The sequence below is a fragment of the Protopterus annectens genome, chromosome 7.part0, assembly GCF_019279795.1.
Source record: "Protopterus annectens isolate FY-2018-M chromosome 7.part0, PAN1.0, whole genome shotgun sequence".
In the NCBI taxonomy this organism is placed as follows: Eukaryota; Metazoa; Chordata; order Ceratodontiformes; family Protopteridae; genus Protopterus; species Protopterus annectens.
The window spans coordinates 324,484,578-324,510,280 of record NC_056739.1 but is presented as its reverse complement, the minus strand read 5'-3'; positions in this window follow the sequence as shown (position 1 = coordinate 324,510,280).

The window sequence follows — 25,703 nt, the reverse complement described above, 5'->3', positions numbered from 1 at the left end:
CCTATTTTTGTTATTTGGATGCTTATATGACTATAATTTCATAATAACGCAGGATTTTTTTTCTCCTTGTCTGCTGTTTGACTAAGAGTAAATAACGTTGACTAAAAAAATTGAACTCTCATTTTATCTTATGATCAAGAGGTTTTATTATATGTAATTTGTATTGTTTCATTAGAGGTGTATATAGAAACCAAGAAAGTTAATTATTTATATACAGCAGATAATTTTTTGTTTGTTTTCATATAGGAATATTTTTATCAGGATGTTTTAATTAATACCTCTATGGGGTTTCTAGTTAGATAATTAAAGTTACGAAAAAATTTATACAGATTGTTCTATAAATAATTTTTTTATATGATTTATTCAAAAATAGTTAATACAAGAGATGTTGATTAATAGTAGTGTTTAGTAGGGAATGTTTAGATTAGACTTTGTAGAATTAAAGTTAGTTTTTATAGGTTCTGTTTATGTTATATGTGTGATTTATTGTCACCTGAAGAATATATCTAGGCTTATATTAGTAATCATTATAATTATTTACCCTATACAAGACCTATATATGTCCTGGTCCAAGGGTAGAGTGGGTAGGCACTGGTATGGGACAGGATTTCAAGAATGCTTCCAAACTATATATATTTTTAAAATGTCTCTGATTCCACTCGACTTTTTCTTTTTAAAGGTTTGTAATAATAAATAAGAGTAAAATGTGGGAAATAGACTCATGGAATACAAAGGGGCTCCAGAACTTAAAGAAGAGGAAATTATTTCTTCATATACTTTTGCAGTCTAGGGCATGTTTTACACTGCTCCAGGAAACTCACCTAACTAATGATCAATGGGCAGAGATCAAGAAAAGGAAGTGGATTAGAGAGGTTATAGCCTCAGAAGGTAAGACCAATAGTGCAGGGGTAGCTATAGTTATTAAAATCAATATCAAGGGAAGATTCTGGACTCTAAAATAGATAAAGAAGGAAGATGGTGCTTTGTTACTCTCTCATCTACTCTCCATGATAAACCTATTTTACTTTGTAATGTATACGTACCATGCAGTAATCAACAATGTTTCATAGCATCACTTTATCCGCTTTTAAACCAATATAATAACTATGATATAATAATAGGAGGGGATTGTAATTCCTATCAGAATCCAAAGTTGGACAGATTTTGTCCACAAAGGTCATTCAATAGGCAAGCGGTGGTTGCACTAAATGATTTAAAAGAAGATTTTCAGTTATATGACCCTTTTAAATATCTGAATAATCATTTTAATACAAATAATTTTACTTTTTATTCACCGTGTCACAAAATGTGGTCTAGAATAGACATCTTTTTGATTTCACAAATAATGACTAATTTTGAACCATTAGTTCTTATACATGCGCATTATTTATCTGACCATTCAAAAATTTCATTAAGTTTTTCTAAAGATCCTAAACATAATTTGGTGCACAGGGGCTATAATTGGTCTTTAAACCCAAATCTATTAAATAAAGAAGAAATAATACATGAAATTACAGATGTTCTTAATCGCCTACTAGTTAAGTTAGAGAAACCACAACATTCTCCTGATATAGAATGGGCAACAGTTAAGTCACAAATAAGAGGGATCTTTTTGCAAAAAGCTTCTTATTACAAAAAAATGCAAACTAGAGAGATACAAAATTTGGAAGTTAAAATAAAATCACTTGACCAAGAGTTGATTCAGAACTACAACAGTCAAACAGAGGCGGAATTATTCAAATGTCAAAAAGATCTTTTCTTAATTCAAAATAATAGATTGACGTTTTATGAGCATAAAATGCTAGCGAGGTATGCTAATCATATTCAAATGCCATCAAGGGCATTAGCTAGAATCATTAATCAATCAAAAACAGCATCTTTAATTTCGGAAATACATTTGGATAATACAATATATTCTAAAACCAAAGATATTGTTAATGTTTTTGAAAGAATATACTCTAATATTTATGCTGATTAAAATGATCTATCCTTAAACAGGTCTAATAAAGAATTTTTCCAGAAAATTAGTTTTCCAAAAATATATGATAATTCCCAAAAAGACCTAATTAAACCTATATCGGGTGAAGAAATAACTTATATAATTAAAAACTTCAAATCATACAAGGCACCGGGGCCTGATAGACTGACTGCTGAGTTCTACAAAACTTTCTGTGATATTTTTGGTAAAATACTCTCGATTGTATTTAATTATATAATTAATAATAAAATTAATGATCTCCATTTTAACGCATCAAAAACTATTCTTATACCTAAAATAAATGCTGATACCCAAAATCCTGATAATTATAGACCAATTTCACTTCTAAATGTAGACATGAAAATTTTGACTTCTATTCTGGCTAATAGATTGAAAAGAATAATGAATCAAATAATATCTAATGAACAAGCGGGTTTTATAACTGCCAGACAAACAAGCGACAATACATTAACACTACATTCATTAACCTCTTATGCTAAACAAAAGAATTTAAATATCTATGCACTCATAATTGATGCGCAAAAGGCTTTTGATAGGGTCAATACAGATTTCTTGTTTGACACTTTGCCATATTTTAATATACCCCAGGAATTTATGTTATGGTTACAAATCTTATATACTAATTCTTACACCACTTTATATATCAACAAAAGTTTTTCTAAAAGAATACAACTTAAAAATGGAACACGACAGGGCTGTCCCTTGTCCCCCTTGTTGTTTAATATATACCTAGAGCCCTTATTTTTATATATTAAACAGAATGTATATCATAATGCCCCTATATTATATGGAACAAAAATATTCATGGCGGCGTTTGCAGACGATCTTAATATATACTGCACAACACCAATTTCAGACACTGAAAAATTACTGAAAGTGGTGGAGGACTTTGCAGTAATATCTAATTACAAAATTAATCTTAAAAAAACAAGCATATTTCCTTTAAAAACTCCCAAACCCTTTTCGCTTCTCCCATTGGTGGGGCAGGTAAAATCTGAAGATAAAATTAAGTACTTGGGTATTACCTTTTCTACAGATGATAAGGATTTTTATAATACTAACATTAAATTAGTCTGGGATCACATACTATTTGATTTTAAGAGATGGAATAATTTAAAGCTACCTGTATTAGCAAAAGTTGCAATTATTAAAATGAATGTTTTACCCAGATTATTATATATATTCATTTAGTACTAATTTCCAAAGGGTTTTTTAAACAAGTTCATAGGGAATCGGCTAAATTTATTTGGGACCCAAGAAAGACCAGGATATCATATGATAAGTTGATGACTCCAAAAAATACAGGGGATTGGATTTACCAAATTTTGAAATTTACTACTTAATAATAAACTCGAACAGAATCTTAAGAATTGCTAATTACGACATATCTAGCAATAAATGGTCACCAACGTGGGTAACTTTGAACTATAAACACATTTTGAATTTGAATATTAATCCCAAATCAGTACATTTCTTAGGAAAGGAAAAGCTTAAATTATATGATATAATGGATCACATTAAATTATATATAACGTCATTACAAAACTTATTTGATTCCTTAAATCTTATAAAGCATATGATGGTCTTCCAACCTTTTCATAGACATCCTAACTTGAAAATTAATAATAAATTAATAAATCTTAAAAATTTCCCTCTTATGATGAATTTAACTTTACTTGATATATACCCCTACTTAAAGGATTCAATTAATACAATAAGACAAGAAATGAATCTACCCAAATCATATTTAATTATTTTGAGACAGATCAAAGAACTCTCCATAAGTTATTTTAATGACTTTAAAATTAAAGATGAGGAAATAACAAAATGTTTGAATTTGTGGCAAACTCTTCAACAAGATGTCAAATTTATAGCTGCCACTAACAAACTAATAAAGGATCTCAAATTTCAGAATACAGTTCTTCTGTCAAAATATTGGAGGAAAAAACTGCCACTTACAGAAGAAAAGCAATTATTGAAGGCAATCAATTTAACAACAAAATCAATATCTTTTCAAAAATTAATGTATACTCAACTTATGATTTTTAATGACACTTATTATACACGCCTTAGATTGCATAAGTTTAATTCTAAAAAATCTCCAAACTGCCCATACTGTAAAGATCAAGCAGCAGACCTTCTTCATATGTTCTGGAGCTGCAAATGTATTTATAAACTTTGGAACTCCTTAAAAGTACAACTTCAAAAGATGGGATATCAAAGTTCAACACTTTCATGGGAATTCATGATTTTACATATTCCTCCAAAACAGTTTCCTAGATCCCAAATCACCATATTTATTAATATTTTTTATTAATGAAACTTTATATAGTTACGAACTGGTTAAATCCATCTCAAACATCATGGGACAATTTTAAGACTTTAGCAATAAGACATATATTAGCCCACAAATTACTTCTGAAGGATCATAATAAAAATATCAATAATCCAAAGATATGGGAGCAAATTTTTAATATTATATTGGCGTAATATATGGAGATCGAGTGTAGTGTGAGACATATATACCCTTTAAGGGGGGAAAAATTTGTTAATAAGTAAAAGGTTGAGATATCTGATCTATAGATAATTCTTTTCATATGTTCTTTTATAATCTGTTGTTACATCTGGAAGCATTCATGTAAATATTGTATATATGTTTTTGTGATATTATTAGAAATATTAGTTAGAACTTATTAATATTTTTGTTTTGCTCAAGTTTGTATGGAAAATGGTAAAACAATAAAGATTTATTATTGAAAAAAAAAGAAACTAAGGTCCCTCATAAAATCATCCAAGGCTAACTTCGAAAGAATAATAGCCAAGGATTTGAAAGATAACCACAAGGCCTTCTTTGACTATGTCAAGAATCTAAGTGGCAACTCGCAGATATGCTCTGAGATAGTGCAAAATAGCACAAAATATACTGAACCTACTGATATTGCCAACATACTGGCAGATAGATTCAGTGCAAACTTCACCTCTCTCTCACCATCAAAAGGGACCACAACAATACCGGAAAAGTGTAGTGTCCCGAAAATCACAGAAGCACAGGTGAAAACAGCCCTTTCAAAAGCCAAAAACACAGCATCAATGGGGCCAGATTGTGTCCCAGGCTGCGTCTTGCACGAACTACAGAACGAACTAACCCCCCACCTAAACACGCTGTTCAACCTCAGCCTCTCCATAGGCTACGTGCCCATAGAATGGCGCATAGCAATGGTTATTCCACTCCACAAAGGGGGAGCCACAACTGACCCTGGTAACTATCGCCCCATAAGCCTGACTAGCCTGGTCTGCAAGGCTATGGAGCGCATCATCATGGAACTCATTAACAAAGACATTGGGAATCTCCAAACACTTGACCCAACCCAGTTCGGCTTTATTAAGGGAAGATCATGCCTACTAAACCTGGTTGACTTCTTCGAGACAGTTACCAAGGCCATAGATGAGGGAAAGGTGGTTCACACAGCCTACTTTGATCTCGCCAAGGCGTTTGACACCATCCCTCACTCAGGTATTATAGAAAAACTCACCAGCCTGAACATAAACCCCTACGTCACAAGATGGGTTGCCAACTGGCTTACAGACAGAACTCACATGGTAAGAATAACAGGCTCCAGGTCTGACTCTAAACCAGTCACAAGTGGTGTTCCACAAGGCTCAGTTCAGGGATCCCTACTGTTCGGCATATATTTCTCAGAAGTACAGGCAAACACAGGAGGACTATGGCTAACCAAGTTCGCCGATGACTGCAAACTGGGAGCCATAATTGACTCTCCAGCTGACACAGACATCCTCCAAAAAGGCCTTACTGAGACAGACGCCTGGTGTCACAGTCATGGCCTCAAGCTAAATGCCAAAAAATGCATAGTCATCCCATTTGGGAAAAACAAAATACCCACGAATTACCACATAGGCGGCAGCCCCCTTAATACAGAAGAGGTAATAAGAGATCTGGGGACCCAGGTAGATAGTAATCTCTCCTTTGACAATCATATTGCCAAAGTAGTTAGGAAATCCTTCTTTGTGGCCCATCTAATTACTAAGGGGTTCGCATCTAGAAATAAAGAGGTTATAGTGCCTCTCTACTCATCACTCATTTGACCCATCATAGAGTACAATGCCCCATTTGGGATGTACCTCACAAGACACTTCCAACAGCTTGAAAGACCACAAAAGCACCTCACCAAAAGGATTACTGGCCTCAAACATATGTCCTATGCAGCCCGACTGAAAAAACTCGGGCTTTACTCAGTGGCATATCGCTTACTCATAGGTGATCTCTGCCTGACTTACAAAGCTATGTCCAACTCAGAATTGATGGACATGCTCCACCTAAAGAAGTCCAGGTCACTGCGAGCCATGCGCTCTAGTGAGCTAAACCTCGCCACAACAATAAATAGAACATGCTGGAGGGATAGATTCCTGTCACAGAGACTCCCCATGCTTTGGAACAAAATTCCTATCTACATTAGGCAGAGCCCCTCACTAACACTCTTCAAGAGAAGCCTTGATGAGTGGATGGGTAACAGAAAGTACACCCCTGGGATCACTTCATTGGCTCTGCTTGACAGAGGCTCAGTTAATTAATCAATGGAGTGGCAAAAGCCGACACACTCTGGCTAGGCTTATAAATGCCCTCAGGCAGATAGCCTAGTACCTACCTATGAACCAAATATAGCATAGTGTACACCAGTGTGCCCAGTCCTAAGGAAATATAATGCAGCTAGATGCTGTACGTGATTATAGCTACTTCTTAGCAACCACCCAACTAAATAGTTTGTAGGTATAGCCAAGGTTCTACACTGACAGGAGGTAACACAAGTCTGGTAAGCTCCCATCCCTTTTTGTTTTGGTGAGGGTAATAGAAATATGCATTCAGATCTGCTAATTCCATCTTCTTTCATTATCATTGGCTATGTATGACTGCCATCTCTGTTCTGTACTATGTGCCACAGAAACTTTGGTTTATTATGCGGTTTTGCTGCTAGGAAAGAAGGCTGTTATCTGGATACTTAATCCTTCTTTTCCTAGTCAAGTATCAAACCCACGTGTCCTCCATCATAGTCAGTAAGCCTAATCACTGTGTTGACAGGCATAAACTTCTGTTAATATAACATAAAGTGTTAAATCTATGATGTGCTATTTAAGATTCATACACATGGCCCTATGCAACACATATAACCTGAAATCGTTTTTGAATCATTAAGAAAGAGATATATGAGCCTTTGAGATCTTACCAATTGAAAAATGTATGCATACCCTGTGACAAACTTCATTTTCCTGGATGACAGCAAACAGGTCATTTTGCAATTTTTACTTTTTTCTTATATTTTTGAGTGCCAGATAAGAATATTGGGTGGCCTGACTACATTAACTTAATCATATGATTGATCATTTGTTTATTTATTTGGCTATGTTAAACAGGATTGCCTAACTAGTTTATTGTAGGAAAACTCAAATGGCAAGTGCATAGAAACAAAGGTAAGATATGCATACATAGAAATGGATAAACATTTTTAACATAGAATGACAAAACTAGTTTATATTACGTAATCAGATATGCACATATATGAATGTAGGGTGGGAACAAGTACCTATTTAAAACAAAATTTATAGTACAAAGTAATTTTTTATTGCAAGTGTATGAATATGAAAGCATGGATAGTAGGTAGGGATAATAAAAATAGACAATACTAGAGCATTAACACATAAACCAGGTGGATGGAATTTGAAGAGGAAGGATTGTAGATGAAATGACATTACAAAGGTCTTAAAGGCACTAACTCATGGCAAATATTACTATGGCATGGTGGTGGTCCATGCAGCAGTGAATGACTTGAGATGTAAAAAGGAGAAATATGTGGAAAGACATATCAGAACTTTCTAGGCATGTTACAAAAACAGGTAAGTCAATAGTCCTGAGTGGAATCCTTCCTTCATTTCAAATGATACCTAGATACAAAAAAAGCTAATTGGCTTCAATAGCTGGTTAAATAGGTGGTCTCATTCCATGGGGATCCAGTTTGTGTCAGCATTGGATAGGATGAGATGCTCAACAGTCCAGCTTGCTTAACGAAGGATGGCCTGCCCTTCTCATTTCAAGGCTTTCTAATACTGGATAAAGCCTTTGATGTTCCCCTACTATTTTTTTAGGCAGAGTTCAGTTAATGAACATTTCAACCAACACAGATAATTATGGACCTCTCAGACTAACAAACCTCATCTGCAAAGTCATGGAATGTGTTATAGGTGACCTCATAAAAGCGTAATATCAAGAATTATGTTAGATTTGACCCATAATAGTTTGGCTTTGTGATGGTTACGCCCTGCCAATTTAAACTGGAGGAGGCTGCAAACTGACCTGGCTAAATTCTTCAAAACCATTCACCATGCTGGCATCACACAAAAGCTAAATGCTTTAAAAATTAACTTGTTTGTGGTAAAATGGATAGCAAACTGGCTGAAAGACAGAACCTACACAGTGACAGTTGCAGATGCCTCATCAGAAAGTATAAAAATGATCAGCAGTCTCTTAAGGCTCAGTGTTGGGACTTCTTCTTTTTGGTATTTACTTTTCAGATCTCCAGGCAGAGTGCCAAGACCTCTAGATACAAAGTATGCAGACAAATGCAAACTGGGGATTGTTGTTAAGTCACCTTATACCACACACACCTTTTAGAATGAATTCTCTGTGGTAAACTCTGTGTATGCTAAAATGGACTCAAACTAAATGCTAAAAATGTGGTATCACTTTTGTTAGTCAGATCTTTCCCGTATTATACTGTATAGACAATGCACCACTGCAAAACAAAAATGTAGTGAGGGACCTATAAACTTAGGTTAATAGCTGCTTCTCTTTTCACCATCATGTGACAATAGATATCAGGAAATCCTTGTATATTTAGCTCAGCTAATTGCCACTGGAAAATCATCATGGTCTAAAGAGGCAATCACTTCCATATAATCAGAATTGAACCGGCCAATGACTTGAGTACAAGTCCCCGTCATGGTATAAGACACTAGAAAGTCCCCAAAAGTTTCCTATACAAAAAAGATTGCAGGCCTAAAGTCCCTGAGGTACCAAGCGATCTTGGAGCACTATCTCTTTATTCTGTGTCTTATAGACTTTTGAGCGGAGGTCTCAGTTTAGCAATGCCATAAGAGATCCAGTTGTCCTGGGCTTCCTGTCCAGTATCTATACCAATACTAGAACTAGGGACCTAAATCTTTACTAAAAGGGAAATAAAACACAGTGCAGGGACAGGTTTATAAACCAGCTCCTCTCAAACCTCTGGGATAACTTATTCTGCATGTTAAGCAGTGCTACCTACTATCTTCCCTTAAGCATAAACTTGATGGGTATCCAAAATTTTACCCTGAGACTGATGTGCCTCTCCTTGAGAAAGGTGTGGCCTGAGGCAGGGTAAGGCAAGGCATGAATGGGTACAAGAGTTAGTGGCCATGGAAAATCTATGATTCTATAACCCACTGTTAAGCTGCAGGCTTCCTCATCGAGGGAGACCCTTCTGATAAATGGTCATACTGAGACATTGCCACCAGAGTCATGAACAGTTTGAATGCAAAGCACAAGGTGAAAACAAATTGCCTGAATAAGTAGTAGAAGGAAATTGTACCAAGATAAGAAAGAGAACAAAAAAGAATAAAGGAGAAATCATCTCTTCCTAATTTCATATCATTATTTGGGAAATTTAAGGCTGCACATGAAGTGGTACTAATTGTACATGCTGTATACTAGAACTTTGCCAAGACGTTTTACACAATTCTCCCCACAATTATTTTATATGTAATTTTAGTCAACTAAATGTTAATAGTTATATTGTCCAATGAGGTCATAATTCTACAAGGGGAAAAAAACAGCAGAAGTGAAAAGTAGCTTATTTATCAAGGACTACCAAGTGCCAAGTGGAGCCAGTTATTTATTTATACTGGGACAGCACTTATTCAGCCTTTTTTTTTTCTGATGTAACTATAGATAAAGATCTGTGATTAGCAAATATGCAGATGACTGCATATTATTAGTTAACACTGCATCTGCATAGAATGCAAAAGCACTGTAGGATTGTGTTAGACACTTAAATGTAGTATTGTCACATGTGGGGAAAAAGATACACATTTCAAAGACAAAATTGATACATACTATATGTACTCTATATACTTAACCAATCTGCCCAGTAGTAAAATGTAACAGTGCTTCCTATAATATAAAAACAAGACTTTTAACACAACTTGATAAAGTTCAGAGACTCATAACTAAGAAAATGGAAGGGTTAGCAAATTTTATATATATAATTTTAAGACCTGTGCTAAGAATGTATAATGAGTGGGAATGGTACAAGGTTTTTGTAACTTGTTATTAAGAATAATCATAAATAACAGAAAAAAGCATAATATCTTCATTATGCAGTGACTTCCAGAGCTGCGGAATAAATTGCTATGCAGAAAAGGATAAGCTTATTACTATCAGTCATCAGAAACAATCTGTACAAGTATATGGGTATTACAATAGTGCATAGGATAAAGGCAGTCAGTCTTCGTGAAGGCAAGTAAATTTTAAGGATGGCACCTATACCCATGAATCTAAGTTTGTGTGGTTGTTCTATATGGCTAAGAAAGAAAAATACTGCCTTTTGTTCATGACTTAGAAAGTTGTCTTTTGGAATGTTTTGAATAACTGCCCTATTCCCTTATTCAGTTTGTACACCTCCTTCCCCATTGTCTAAATAATTAAATCCTGTTTTCCTAAAGGTGTTGGTCATAGCTGCCAGGAAAGCAGTTGCAGAATGTTTGCTGCCTTGGTGAGCCATCCTCTTCTGTCCCTTCTGCCAGGGTTATTACTAATGATTATCATTTTCTCTTACATGTACTGCTCCACTTTGGGTATATTTTGTATTTAGTGTATTGTATGCATTTTCTACTTTTCCATCTGTTTTATGTTATTTTCTAATGGGTTGAGTCTGGAATAGATCCGTTCTCTTTCCTAATTAACAAACCTAAATTAATAAATAGAAAATTGACATGAAAGGATTACATATGCTGGGAAGAGGAGACAGGTGGTGGTCCAAGCAGATTCACAGGGCAGAGGAAAGGACAGATTTAGATTTGATACAATGTCATAAACCTCATTCAAGAGATCTTCTTCTCAACATTAACCCACAAACTGCTCCCTGAATGTCAAAAACCTATCACATCTTTCACATGCCTTCATACCTTCTTTCTAGATGAGTTTGGATTGAGTAAGTTTATAAATGTATGAACTTGCTCAGCAAGTCTTCAGTTGGAGGCTATGGCAATACATGGGGGAAGGGGGGCTGTGCCATTTAGCTATATTCTGCTAATTACAGTTCATGGTTATAGGATAGTGAGAGGTCACAATGTAAGACTACTAAGGAATGGACTACTAAACCTACATAATTTGTCTAGTAAAGTTCTTTGGTGGGGTAATGGGATACCATCTCTTTGGAAATGGCAGCATCTGAAGAAATCCACATCCCCCGTAGTGCTTGTTAACTTGGGGTGATCAGTAACTGCAAAGCATTATACTGAATCATCAGAACTGTATATTAGGATTATATGAGTAGATGGCTGAGTCTCCAGATCTACCAGATCACAAAGAAATATTCTGTATTTGGGCCAGGGATGAACTGTCAACTTGGAGGATGCCATTTTTCCTAAGACTGGAACAGTGCACATTGGAAAGGTAGGGCTGGATATCAATAGATTGAAAACCATTCTACCTTGCTTTCAAAGCTGGTTTGCAAATTGAGCTGAAATGTTATTAACAGCAACACTTCATTTGAACAGATACATTTTATTTTTATCTTGGTTTGTTCATTAGTTAAGTGGAGTAGGTAGACTGACCCAGGTGAACAATTTTAAACCACAACCCAGGTTACAAGTAAACTGGTTTGCTGTATTTACCATGTCTAAAACTGCACTGGACAGGGGAGAGTGATGATTACTGGGATGTGATAGCACCCTCTTATCTCCTGCCAACTTATACAACATATCTGCTGGCTCTGTGCCACAGAGAGCTGGAGTTCTGACAGTGACCCAGCTGACCAGGCTTTGAGTAGCAGACTGGACAGTGGAGTTACCCAGCCATAGAGGAAGAGGCATGAAAAGCTCTGACTGCCTGCCTTTCCTGAGAAGGGCTTTAGAAGTATGCCACCCCACTTTTCCCATTAGTGACTCTCTAATGGAGTGGAGACTGGAAACTAATGGAAGTTATTGCTCAAGATGATATGGTGGGAATGCGGGAAGGTCCCCAAAAATCATGTGCAGTGATATCCCATTTGTGAGTCTAACTTGTTTGAAAACACATCTGTGGTGCATTAATTCCTTAAGCTCATCTGATGTAGTAAACGCTAGAATAAACTGTGATGATTGTTAAAGGTGGATTTATGCTTGCTCAGGGCTCTAATCTTGATACCTCTTGTAGTGATAAGGAACTCAGAAAAGCTCATTATTATCTCCCATACTGCCTTGCACTACTTAAAGGATCCCTAAGTGCCTGCATTTGAGGAATAAGGATTTGAAGGCTTCCAGATTTGCTGGGGCTGTTGGGTTTTTCCACCATGTTGCTAAAATCAGAGAGAATATAGTGTTTCTGAGTTATCTGGCTCTTCAGTATTTTCTTCATAAGTGATACAATGCCAGAGATAAGTACAACATCAATTCTAATACCTGTAGCCAAAATGGTAAGACCTTCAGTGGCTACTGGTCTCTATTATTATCTTTCGCCTTCATCACACTGCAGGAAAAGATCATATGTTACCAGGTCAGACACTACTTTTATGCCTTTAATGTGCTTATAATTTTTTTTTCTTTGTGGCGTTATTCTCTGCCTTATAAACACTTATGATCCTGTGAATCAAAACTTCAAGATTTTAAAGCTCATCTTGAGAGTTTTTTTTTTTTGATCCAGCTATGAGTTGGCTAAAAAAAGACTACACATTGATTTGTACTCAGAATAAAGTTTCTTGCTCAGTGTCATTGTGAAGTAGATCCTATTCATGTGCTCCCACTTCAGATATGTATGCTGTTTGTACGGTGCATTAGTCATACACGTAAATGAGGCATGTATCGTTATGATATGGTTGTGCTGGTCAGCGGTACTAACAGTAACACCAGACTTCGCACCAAACTGAATCAGCAAACCAGGAAATGACACACGCTGGAAAGCCCGGTAGAGCAAAAACGGAGCCTCTACACCAGTATAGGGATATTTAAAAATTTTCAACTTTTAATCTCCAAATCAGTCGCCCACTGATAGCAATAAAACAGAAAAACCAAGTAAACGTGAAACGCTACATGCGTTTTTCGTTCCACTTAGTAGTCGAACTTCTTCAGACAAAAAACTTTGTTCAAATGAATCTTTTAAATACATACATATGCTGGTAATTACCATAATTGATTTACCAATGATATTTTAAAGTGCTAGTGCTACAAATATAGTGTCATGAATTGCAGGTTTATAACAATGTTGCTTAAAAACCAAATTATAAAACCGTCATAAAGACCAAGTCATAAAAAACAAAGTCATAAAAAAGTTTGAATCATAAAACAAATCATAAAAAAGGTTCTGGCTGTTTACATTAATTCATTGCACTGTGTTTGACTATACAGTAAATTAATTATACAAATACATATCTAAAAGTACCTAAAAACTTATCTGGTATGTCCTTTGTCTACAAACAAATACACTATTGTGAATTCATATTTTGTTACATGGACTGTACATGTTATGATATATGTAAAAAACTATTATGTTATTCGTGTACAATTATGTATGTGTGACTATCCTCTTTTAAAATTTAATTTTTACTAACCTATATTTAAGGTAAGAATAACTGCACAATTCCAGTCCAGTTTTCAAAGCCTTACTTATATATTGTATAAGGTTCTTCTATAAATATTCAATTTACAGGACTAAGAAAACCTGGGTGATGTATTTAACTCTAACATTATCTCATAAGGTTTTTTAGTTTTAAAATACATGCTATAGAACATGTCTCATTAATACCTGGCCTATTACAAGCAGCTAACCGTAGCTGCCAAGCAAGCTCTTTTTTCTCCAATTCCAGTTTTAAGAAATTTTCATTCGTACAATTATTGTCTATAGAATACCTATTTATTCCATCGATAATCATAAAAGAAAAAGAGTGACCATGGTTGTTACTAACGTGTCTAGCTAAAGCATTTTCTTCTTTAGATTTTGTGATTGCGTATAAATGTTCGTATATTCGATCACGCAATCGTCTGTCCGTCTTACCAACATAGAAAGACGGACATTGTGTGCATTGTGCCAAGTAGACTATACCTTTAGAGTTACAGGTAAACGACCCTTTTACATGGTACACTACTGATCTTATTGTAAATGAGTTTGATGTTAAAATATACTTACAATATTTACATAACCCACATTTCTTAATTCCTCCTCCTATTCTTGGCTTAACAATTTTTGTTTCCAATAGCTTTTTCATGTTTGTCCCCCTCCGGTATGTTATTACAGGGTGGAAATTTAGTATTTTAGAAATATTATTGTCCAGTGAAAGGTAACACCAGTATTTCCTTACTGTTTTACCTATATCAATTGCTTCCAAACAATATGTAAATGTGAAAGCAGTTGAAAAGTTACTATGCTCCCCTTTATTTGTCAGGCTACTCTCCATAGTTGTTATTTCTGAGTGTTCATGTTCTGAGTGAATTGTAGACAATTCGTCTACAATTATATTAAAACTAGATTTACTATTATTTCTATCATCCTTCAAAAGGGGCAAGTAAACACCTGAATATCTTTTTTCCTTAACTTCATGGAAAATATTGTCCAGAAATGGTTTAGGGTAGGCCCTCTTTAAAAACATGTTATATAATAGATCGCATTCGTCTTCAAATTCACTTTCTAGTGTGGTCATCCTCGCTGCCCTGACTAGTTGCCCTTTTACGACAGCTTTTTTCTGAAAAGGAGGATGCATACTAGTAAAGTGAAGAAAACTATTAGAATAAGTGGCCTTCCTAAAGATTTTTGCTGTAAACATACCTCTATCTTTCTTCAATTCCACATCCAAAAAACTGATGGATTTCTCTTGAAAGTTATAAGTAAACTTCAAGAAGGATGTTGTTGAATTTAGAAACTCTACGAACTGGTCCGCTTCATTTTTATTACCCTTAAATAAAATGAAGATGTCATCCAAAAATCGTCTGTAACTACAGCACATTTCTTTCCAATGACTACTGAAAATGGAGTTGTTTTCCCAGTGGGCTAGGACCAAGTTCGCAAAACTAGATCCTACAGGAGAGCCCATTGCTACTCCAATTTCCTGCACAAATAAGTTTCCTTCAAATGACACAAAGTTGTTTCTTAGAATAATGTCTAATAGCTGTTCTATTAGTAGGCAGTCATTATTATCAGCTCCTTTTGTCCTAATAAAATCCACAACCCATTCAGTCCCTAGATCATGTGGGATACATGAATATAAATTTACTATGTCAATTGTTAGAAAATTAATTTTTTCGTCATATTTAATAGTTTCCATGTGTTGTAAAAAAATCCCATGAGTCTTTAAGTATTTGCTGTTCTGCTTTTACATATTCTTTTAACAAGTTATCCACTAATTTGGCACATGGATAAGTGACAGACTGTCTTGCATCTACCAGTGACCTAAAAGGTGGATTAGTAACACTTTTTTTTCAAATGATGAACATTTATGTGAGAATGAATTTAGGCAAATCTTAAAAAATTCAAATTTTAATATATCATTGGAAGAAAAAGCTTTATTAGATCTGCTAAGGGAACTACCTATTAGATTCATGAAGCCTGATAAGGGTGGTGGCTTGGTGGTATTTTATAAGAACGATTATTCTAACACTATGCTTAAATTGCTAGAAAGTAACACCTACAAGCCAGTGAGTAGAAATGAAATGAACCAAGCACATCATAGAATCAAAATGTTTCTAAGTGACTTGTATACAGATGAGTTACTAACAAAAGAACAGTATGATTATGTAACTATGTTGGCCCCGAGGATCCCAAAGATATTTGGGATACCGAAATTGCATAAAAGTGTTACTAATCCACCTTTTAGGTCACTGGTAGATGCAAGACAGTCTGTCACTTATCCATGTGCCAAATTAGTGGATAACTTGTTAAAAGAATATGTAAAAGCAGAACAGCAAATACTTAAAGACTCATGGGATTTTTTTACAACACATGGAAACTATTAAATATGACGAAAAAATTAATTTTCTAACAATTGACATAGTAAATTTATATTCATGTATCCCACATGATCTAGGGACTGAATGGGTTGTGGATTTTATTAGGACAAAAGGAGCTGATAATAATGACTGCCTACTAATAGAACAGCTATTAGACATTATTCTAAGAAACAACTTTGTGTCATTTGAAGGAAATTTATTTGTGCAGGAAATTGGAGTAGCAATGGGCTCTCCTGTAGGATCTAGTTTTGCGAACTTGGTCCTAGCCCACTGGGAAAACAACTCCATTTTCAGTAGTCATTGGAAAGAAATGTGCTGTAGTTACAGACGATTTTTGGATGACATCTTCATTTTATTTAAGGGTAATAAAAATGAAGCGGACCAGTTCGTAGAGTTTCTAAATTCAACAACATCCTTCTTGAAGTTTACTTATAACTTTCAAGAGAAATCCATCAGTTTTTTGGATGTGGAATTGAAGAAAGATAGAGGTATGTTTACAGCAAAAATCTTTAGGAAGGCCACTTATTCTAATAGTTTTCTTCACTTTACTAGTATGCATCCTCCTTTTCAGAAAAAAGCTGTCGTAAAAGGGCAACTAGTCAGGGCAGCGAGGATGACCACACTAGAAAGTGAATTTGAAGACGAATGCGATCTATTATATAACATGTTTTTAAAGAGGGCCTACCCTAAACCATTTCTGGACAATATTTTCCATGAAGTTAAGGAAAAAAGATATTCAGGTGTTTACTTGCCCCTTTTGAAGGATGATAGAAATAATAGTAAATCTAGTTTTAATATAATTGTAGACGAATTGTCTTCAATTCACTCAGAACATGAACACTCAGAAATAACAACTATGGAGAGTAGCCTGACAAATAAAGGGGAGCATAGTAACTTTTCAACTGCTTTCACATTTACATATTGTTTGGAAGCAATTGATATAGGTAAAACAGTAAGGAAATACTGGTGTTACCTTTCACTGGACAATAATATTTCTAAAATACTAAATTTCCACCCTGTAATAACATACCGGAGGGGGACAAACATGAAAAAGCTATTGGAAACAAAAATTGTTAAGCCAAGAATAGGAGGAGGAATTAAGAAATGTGGGTTATGTAAATATTGTAAGTATATTTTAACATCAAACTCATTTACAATAAGATCAGTAGTGTACCATGTAAAAGGGTCGTTTACCTGTAACTCTAAAGGTATAGTCTACTTGGCACAATGCACACAATGTCCGTCTTTCTATGTTGGTAAGACGGACAGACGATTGCGTGATCGAATATACCTAACATTTATACGCAATCACAAAATCTAAAGAAGAAAATGCTTTAGCTAGACACGTTAGTAACAACCATGGTCACTCTTTTTCTTTTATGATTATCGATGGAATAAATAGGTATTCTATAGACAATAATTGTACGAATGAAAATTTCTTAAAACTGGAATTGGAGAAAAAAGAGCTTGCTTGGCAGCTACGGTTAGCTGCTTGTAATAGGCCAGGTATTAATGAGACATGTTCTATAGCATGTATTTTAAAACTTAAAAACCTTATGAGATAATGTTGGAGTTAAATACATCACCCAGGTTTTCTTAGTCCTGTAAATTGAATATTTATAGAAGAACCTTATACAATATATAAGTAAGGCTTTGAAAACTGGACTGGAATTGTGCAGTTATTCTTACCTTAAATATAGGTTAGTAAAAATTAAATTTTAAAAGAGGATAGTCACACATACATAATTGTACACGAATAACATAATAGTTTTTTACATATATCATAACATGTACAGTCCATGTAACAAAATATGAATTCACAATAGTGTATTTGTTTGTAGACAAAGGACATACCAGATAACAAGTTTTTAGGTACTTTTAGATATGTATTTGTATAATTAATTTACTGTATAGTCAAACACAGTGCAATGAATTAATGTAAACAGCCAGAACCTTTTTTATGATTTGTTTTATGATTCAAACTTTTTTATGACTTTGTTTTTTATGACTTGGTCTTTATGACGGTTTTATAATTTGGTTTTTAAGCAACATTGTTATAAACCTGCAATTCATGACACTATATTTGTAGCACTAGCACTTTAAAATATCATTGGTAAATCAATTATGGTAATTACCAGCATATGTATGTATTTAAAAGATTCATTTGAACAAAGTTTTTTGTCTGAAGAAGTTCGACTACTAAGTGGAACGAAAAACGCATGTAGCGTTTCACGTTTACTTGGTTTTTCTGTTTTATTGCTATCAGTGGGCGACTGATTTGGAGATTAAAAGTTGAAAATTTTTAAAAATCCCTATACTGGTGTAGTAACACCAGACTAAACAGAAGTGAAGTTCATTGAATAAACCCCAGATAAATACTGTTAAAGGAGAAGCTGAGCTGTATGCTGTTACTAAGTTACCTTAGTCAACATAATAATTTCAGGTGCACATGGAGATGAGCAATAGCAGGAAAATGGTATGACTGCAGTGAATGTATGTAGGTACAGCTGCAGCCTTTGTGTAATGTGTGACTCAGTGAGCAGGAAGAGGAGTTAACTGGTATCTGCTTTGCGTTTATCTGAGCTTTACAGACCGTGTGATTTGTTATATTTTTATACATGGATCAGTGAGAACAACCCTGTGTGCTGTCATTTTTTAATAATTGTGTTCTGGTATTTTGATTCAGATTAATGTGCTTCAAACTACTTTGTTTTTGTTTTGCTGGTGCCCATTAACACAACTACCAGTTGCTTAGAATCTGTATAGGAGTACAAGTCTCATCCGACTCCTAGAACAGCCCTGAGAACAGGCACTGCTGTATCAGATAAGTAGATTATCTCATCTTTCTTCCATATCTCACACACACACACACACACACACACACACACACACACACACACACACACACACACACACACACACACACACACACACACACACACACACACACACACACACACACACACACACACACACACATACACACTGTACGCACAACTAAGGATAATTTAGATTTTGACAGTCTACCTACTGTATGTCTTTGGGATGTAGAAACAAATCAGATCACCTGAAGAAAACCCACCGGAACACAGGGATGGCATGCAGACTCCATGCAAAAGAATCAAACAATGGGACCTCTTGCTGTGAGATGACAAAGTTGCTCACTGTGGCACCCAGTTACTTAGAATACTAGTCATTAAAATGTCCTGATTAGTAGCTGTTAAGGTAAATTTTCTATTTTGTTCTAATGAGTAATTATCCACTTTTCTGATGGAGTAAAAGTCCTGGACAACATTATATATCCTTCCACTAATTTTACCTCAGCGTTAAACCTGAGAACCACTCTTCTGTTTCTGCTCTTCATACCATCCTGATTGCTCTGTCTCTTTCTACCCCAAGCCTGCCTTCCTTAACTTAATAACTATTCCATCTCTAGCTTTCCTGAATTCTGCTTCCTCTTGTGACCCTTATCTCTTCCCACATAATTACATATACACATTTCCCTTATCCCATCTTACTGCCTTCCTGTTTATCCTACATCTAAGGCCATCTCAAAACTCCTGCATCAATGATGTGCAACTGTCATTTACCTCTAAGCTGGTATACATACCAAACATGCACTGTGTTTGTCTGTACTGATTTGCTGTCCATTATTTGCTGTAATGTAATATCTTGTACTATTCCTCAAATTCTGTCAACTGTAATGCATTTAAAGGCTTTGTCCTCCTGTCACTGTACATGTGCATGTACCCCCTCTGGAAATGGGCCTTACTAAGTAGTGTTAACCTGGTCAACAAAATGGTAATAAATACATAAATTCAATAATCATTACCATTCTTGCCCTGAAATCATCACACAATACAGAACTACTACACCATGCTTAACAAAATTAATACATTTGTTTTGCTCCCAAAAGCCATCTGTACATCACTGCCCTCTCTTGAAGCTGGAATGGCTTCCTATTACTAGTCTCTTGTTTTTGTTTTTAGACCTGATACTAAAACTTCTTCACTTGGGTTACCACCCACTTTTTGCCAACAAACTAAATATTGCATTCTCTGGGTACCCTATAGAATCACACAACCAAGATGTGCTAACATTGATTAGACTACCCTTCTGCTTGGCAATAAGTGATGAGGATTTCCTAATGACCACGCCTGCTTCATGGAACCTCTTGCCTAATTATAACAGAGTTAAGGAAAGACTAGGGGACTCAGAGCCAAACACTTGGCACAATGAAAGCGGAATGTGAATACTTGTATTACATTTTATTAGTTTCTCCCTACCAAAAGCTGTAGTTACCATGGAGTTGGTGACAGAAAGTATCAGAGATGTAGGTGTGTGTGTGTGTGTGTGTGTGTGTGTGTGTGTGTGTGTGTGTGTGTGTGTGTGAGGGGGGGTCTAAAATTGTGTATTGTAAATATTTTCCATCTTTATATTTGTCAGTTTTCGACTACCGTGTCCATGTGGGAAAAATGTTGTTGGCTATATTTCCTAATTGCAAGTTCCTGCTGATATATAACATATCTACAGATTGTCTGTGCGGATTCAAAGAAAACAAGGGTTTGAAAGCATCTTACAAACTGCAATAAGTTAATAGTTAGCCAAGCCATCATAGTCAAATGTTGAACTACATGTAAGGAGTCGCAACAAAGGACTGTTACACAGGTAGAGAAAATAATGAAAAAAACACCTACAATGATATCATTTAATCTTGTTTAAATAAGATAAGAGAAAGCAATGAAACATGTAAATTACTTCCTTTTACTGTTCTATAGCAGAAATGTAGATGACCATGTCAATTAACTTAAAAAAAAACACAGTGCAGATATTGGGACCAAGGTGCATTATTGTAAAGCATCCTCAAACTGAAAAGACCTGCATTCGTATCAACCACCTGTGAGAATTCATTCAGCAATCTGGCTCCTGATTCCTCTTACCAAAATTATTGTTACAGAAAGATTACCAAAGTTTAGAAACAATTAAAACAACATCCAAAATACTTTAAATGTACTTGGTTTAAAGATTCAGGATAATTAGAATTTTTTGGTGATATTAGTGATTAATTATGCTTTACTGACCACTATAGCTCTACCTCTTTTATCTAAAGGGACAGGTGGACACCTGTAACTTTTCAGTTCTCACTCATAGCACTGTTTCTCTCTAAGTAATGTGTGTCATTGACTGAGATGACTATTGTACTAGTTTGCATATTGCTGCATTTGTTCTGTATATGGCTAAACTGAGATGTATGTTTGCATGTCAAACTCCTATTTCTCCATACTTGATATGTATAATTGATTGAATATGCACATGTTTTGTCCATGTAACCTGTTGTTCTTAATCTGTATTTGCAGTGTGGCCCAGATTTGTGGTTGAAAAATGTCATGTACTAGCCCACCAATCCATTTATGAAACATACAAGCAAACAAAGCTCACTTTTATTTGAAGATATATCTGCCCATTGCTGAATGAAATGCATTTTCTAATGAGAAAACATTTGAAGCTACTCCGTAGCATACTGCATTCTTAAAGATCACAAAGTATTTTTTTGCTGTTTCCAAAAGCACATTTTACTTAAATGTTTATGACAGCTCAACATAATTTATTATATCAGTTTTCAGACTCTGTTTCTGTCTCTCCCTTGTACCTTCTCCAAAAGGATATAACTTACAGAAAAGAGTACTATATTGCTCATTCCAACAAACACTGTGAAAATGATGTAACCTTCACCTCAGCAATCATTCGGTGTATATATTATTTAATCACATCAGGACTGCAGAATCCCAGTTTTGCCCTGTAGCCTCTGAGAGGGGGAAATACATTGTCCTGCCCTTATTCTCTCCTGCTTTCTTCCACTTCTCTCAATATTCTACTTATTGCTAGCAGAGGGGACAACAGCAACAAAGTGAGGGTGATACATAGGTGACAGTCTATTATGCCTGAATTAATGTGAGTTTTTAAAGGGCTTACTAAACAAAGAAAAGTAATTTCACGGTGCTGTGATCAGTATTAATTCAGGCTTTTCAGATTGCTACAAATCCTGGACTGCTGGCAGACTGCCAGTGTGCAGAGCTCAGGGCTGGTTAAATCAGTTCAGCAAGAAGCAGTGCAGCTGAAGGCCCTTTAAGCAGGTGATGTTAAAGCTGTGCTTCATAATGCAATAAAACGTTGTGCATGCCAAGCCAGCTTTGTGGCATAGAGACTTTGTCTCTGAATGCTCACTTCTCTGTTTGGGGCTATTTAGATGGAAAAGGCATGTGTGCAGAAGCACGCACACTTACACAAGGTCCAACTCTGCTGGTACTACACTGGGCTTTCTGGTCACTGGGGAGGTCATGCAAAGTATCTACTAACTATCACTGGATAGCACACAAAGTTTCCAGCTCTCCTCTCCCTCGCCCACTGCACTAAAGCACCAATTGTAAAAGAAACAAAAGGCCTCTAGTGGATGAGGCTTGAAAGCTTCAACATGATGAGAGCTTTGTTTTAAGAAAGTAGTTGGGACAGCAGCCAAAAAAAGCCTCCCATTGTATACCCTTATAACAGACACATACACTGAACCACCCTTTACAAATTCTGTGCAACATACGGAAGTTCAAAATATTCTGAAACCACAGCTATAAGAGCAACCATCCCTGCTGCACCCTTGACAAACCTGCCATATAATTATTTTTCACTCTAACATTCTAAGGTTATAGCATTGGAGATTATCGGAATGTGTAATTTACAGGTGAATCAAAGCATGACAGTAATTTCTAAATTTGTGTGACCTGTGAATGCAAATAAGTAATAGGGTAGTGGAGACACAGCCCCCGACATGGAGTTGCACAGGGTTTTCCTGTCTCTATATACACTGTTATATGAAAGCTGCATTCAGTACTGTATTTTCAGGCTCAGATGTAGAGTTTTTAAGGATTCTGTACTTTGGGAATGTTTATTTTTCTCATTGCCTCTTTGTCTCAGTATATTAAAATTCATTGAATGCTCCTTCATTCAGATTTGTGAGGGGAATCCAGGAAAAAAAAAAGTTTGTGGTGAGAAAAATTTGAAGCTCAGATGGAATATTTTTTAATGCTTGTAGTATGTTCAACAGCAACAAACGGTGATGTTTAATTTTCAGTAGCAAGAGTTGTTCATCTTTCTCTATATATCCAGCCATTAGATTCTAAATCTATTTATAAAAAGCTGTTTGAAGAATGAATATATATTTTTTCTCACTAATAGGGAAAATCTTTTATTAATTGCTGATCTTAAATGGATTTTTTTATTAATTGCTGATCTTGATTCACTGTATTATTTTTTGTAATAATCATACAGAGTTAAGACAAGACTCCTTGAGTTATCAACGAGAAAGAACAGACTCAGGTTGCTATTGACAGAGCCATGGAGTTTTACTCTCCTGAGCTTTACAGCTCCTGATAGCTAATCCTTTCATGCATCAGGGTACTTCTATGTTCCTTCTTTGGGCTTTAGCATATACAGAAATCCCTTTGAAGATGGTACAAACTGCATTTTAAGTACGCTGCTGTATTTGTCAGTGAACAATGATTGGATTGACATGAATCATTTATAAGCAAAACTACATGCAGTTTTGTTTAATTCCGGTGGCTAATCTCATGGTACGAACACAATAATTACCTTGTTGTTGTTTGTCGTAATTTAGCAAATGCAGTGAGACAGTACCATGTGTAGGTACTGTTACAGTTGTTTTCTTATATTCTTTTTACTGTTCTGCCATTACCATCCTTTCAGTTACCTTGGGGGAGGAGTTCTAATTTATATACACATGGTGTATCATAGACTGACGATAGTCATATCTGATGCAATTCAATATAAATGTATAAACACACATATATACATTTAGAAGGCATTTGGCTATTTGAATGAAGAGTTAGCAAACTATAAATGTTTGTTCGCCTCTTCATACTTCTTTGCAGGACAACTACTTTAATTTGCATTCTTTTTCAGTATATTATGAAAGTATATGAACTTCATGGGTAGAAACCAAGAAACGTAACTGCAGGAGTTTGCTACTTCTGTGAAGCAATAGCAACTTCATTTGCTAGAGTAAATGGCTTGAGAGTGAAGATCACCTACCTCTGTAGGAAAAAAAAAACTAAAAGGCTGTAAGTTAAAATATATGCATAGTTATAATTTGTTCAAGGTTTGTGAGGTAGGTAGTTGAAGTTTCTGAATTTAGAAATGCTATTCTGAAAAATTGTGTTCCAAATTTCTAGAATTTGACTGATATTGTATCATATGCTACAAGTTCTCAAACTGTCATATGGAACCTCCTTCAGATCTAAGGAAAGTCCATCTGCCTCCCCCAGATATAAGAAAATACCTTGGGCCTCCCCATAGGAAAAGTCACAGAAGTAGAATGTTCACTAACCTACAATGACAAACATATACACTTAAAATAATTAATAGTACATTATTACAAGTATATTATTATTTTGTTATTACTGAATTGCAATCAATCACAGATATTCATTTAGTCTAACGTTTCTGCATGTAGCACGTTCCCCTTAAAATTAATGCCACTAGTTAAAATTTTAAGTACACAACATTTTCAAACTTGTCTGGCCTATCTATCGAGGCTTGTCTCACCAATTTAATAGCCAGCTTCCACATTAGTTCTGGTACACTGTGGTTATGAATGTGAACCTTAAAAACCTTCAGTGGATGTTTAAAAAATGAAAGAGCTGTTGAATATGTAGTCAGTTTATAAATAAATTAAGAAATAAATTATAAATGTATTTCTAGTTCAGTTTTTAATGCACTGCTAGCCAGATTTTATTTTAGGCCTCTGACATTTAAACAACTTAAAGTTTTATTGTTATTTTGGTAGATGTTCATATCCATCTCACGATTTATGACAATCATTACAAAACCCATAGTTTTTCAAAAAACTCATCCATTAAAACACAATGCACAATGGGCATTATCATGTGTTTTCTAATGTATTGACAAAATACGTGATGTAAAGCATTTTATCTTTTGGGGATATTCGACATTAGATGATTAGATGTTAACTACAATTTGCTTTGTTTCTTGATTGACAGCTTTCTAAAACAGGAACCAAACATGTTGTACCTTGAAGTGCAGCTTATGACGGTAAGTCAACTATCTGCCTGTGGATAAGTTAGTTAAGCATTTATGCCATGCATGCTGAGTGTCTACCACTCAAGAAGTGTATTTATTACCTGGTCTTAATTTACCCCAGTAGTTTACTGTTGTGTAATAAGTTGAGACAGAGTAACACTATGATGTGATCTTCCCTGTAAATCTGCATTGCCTTAAGAATCAAATTCAGCTACTCTGCATAATACGTGGATGTAGGAATACTGGAGGAAAAATCTGAATATAGTGTGTGTGTATAGTAAAACTGGACATGGCCTAAAAGCTACTGTACTGTTTATAATATAGACATTACTAAATGTTGGTACTTCTAATGATG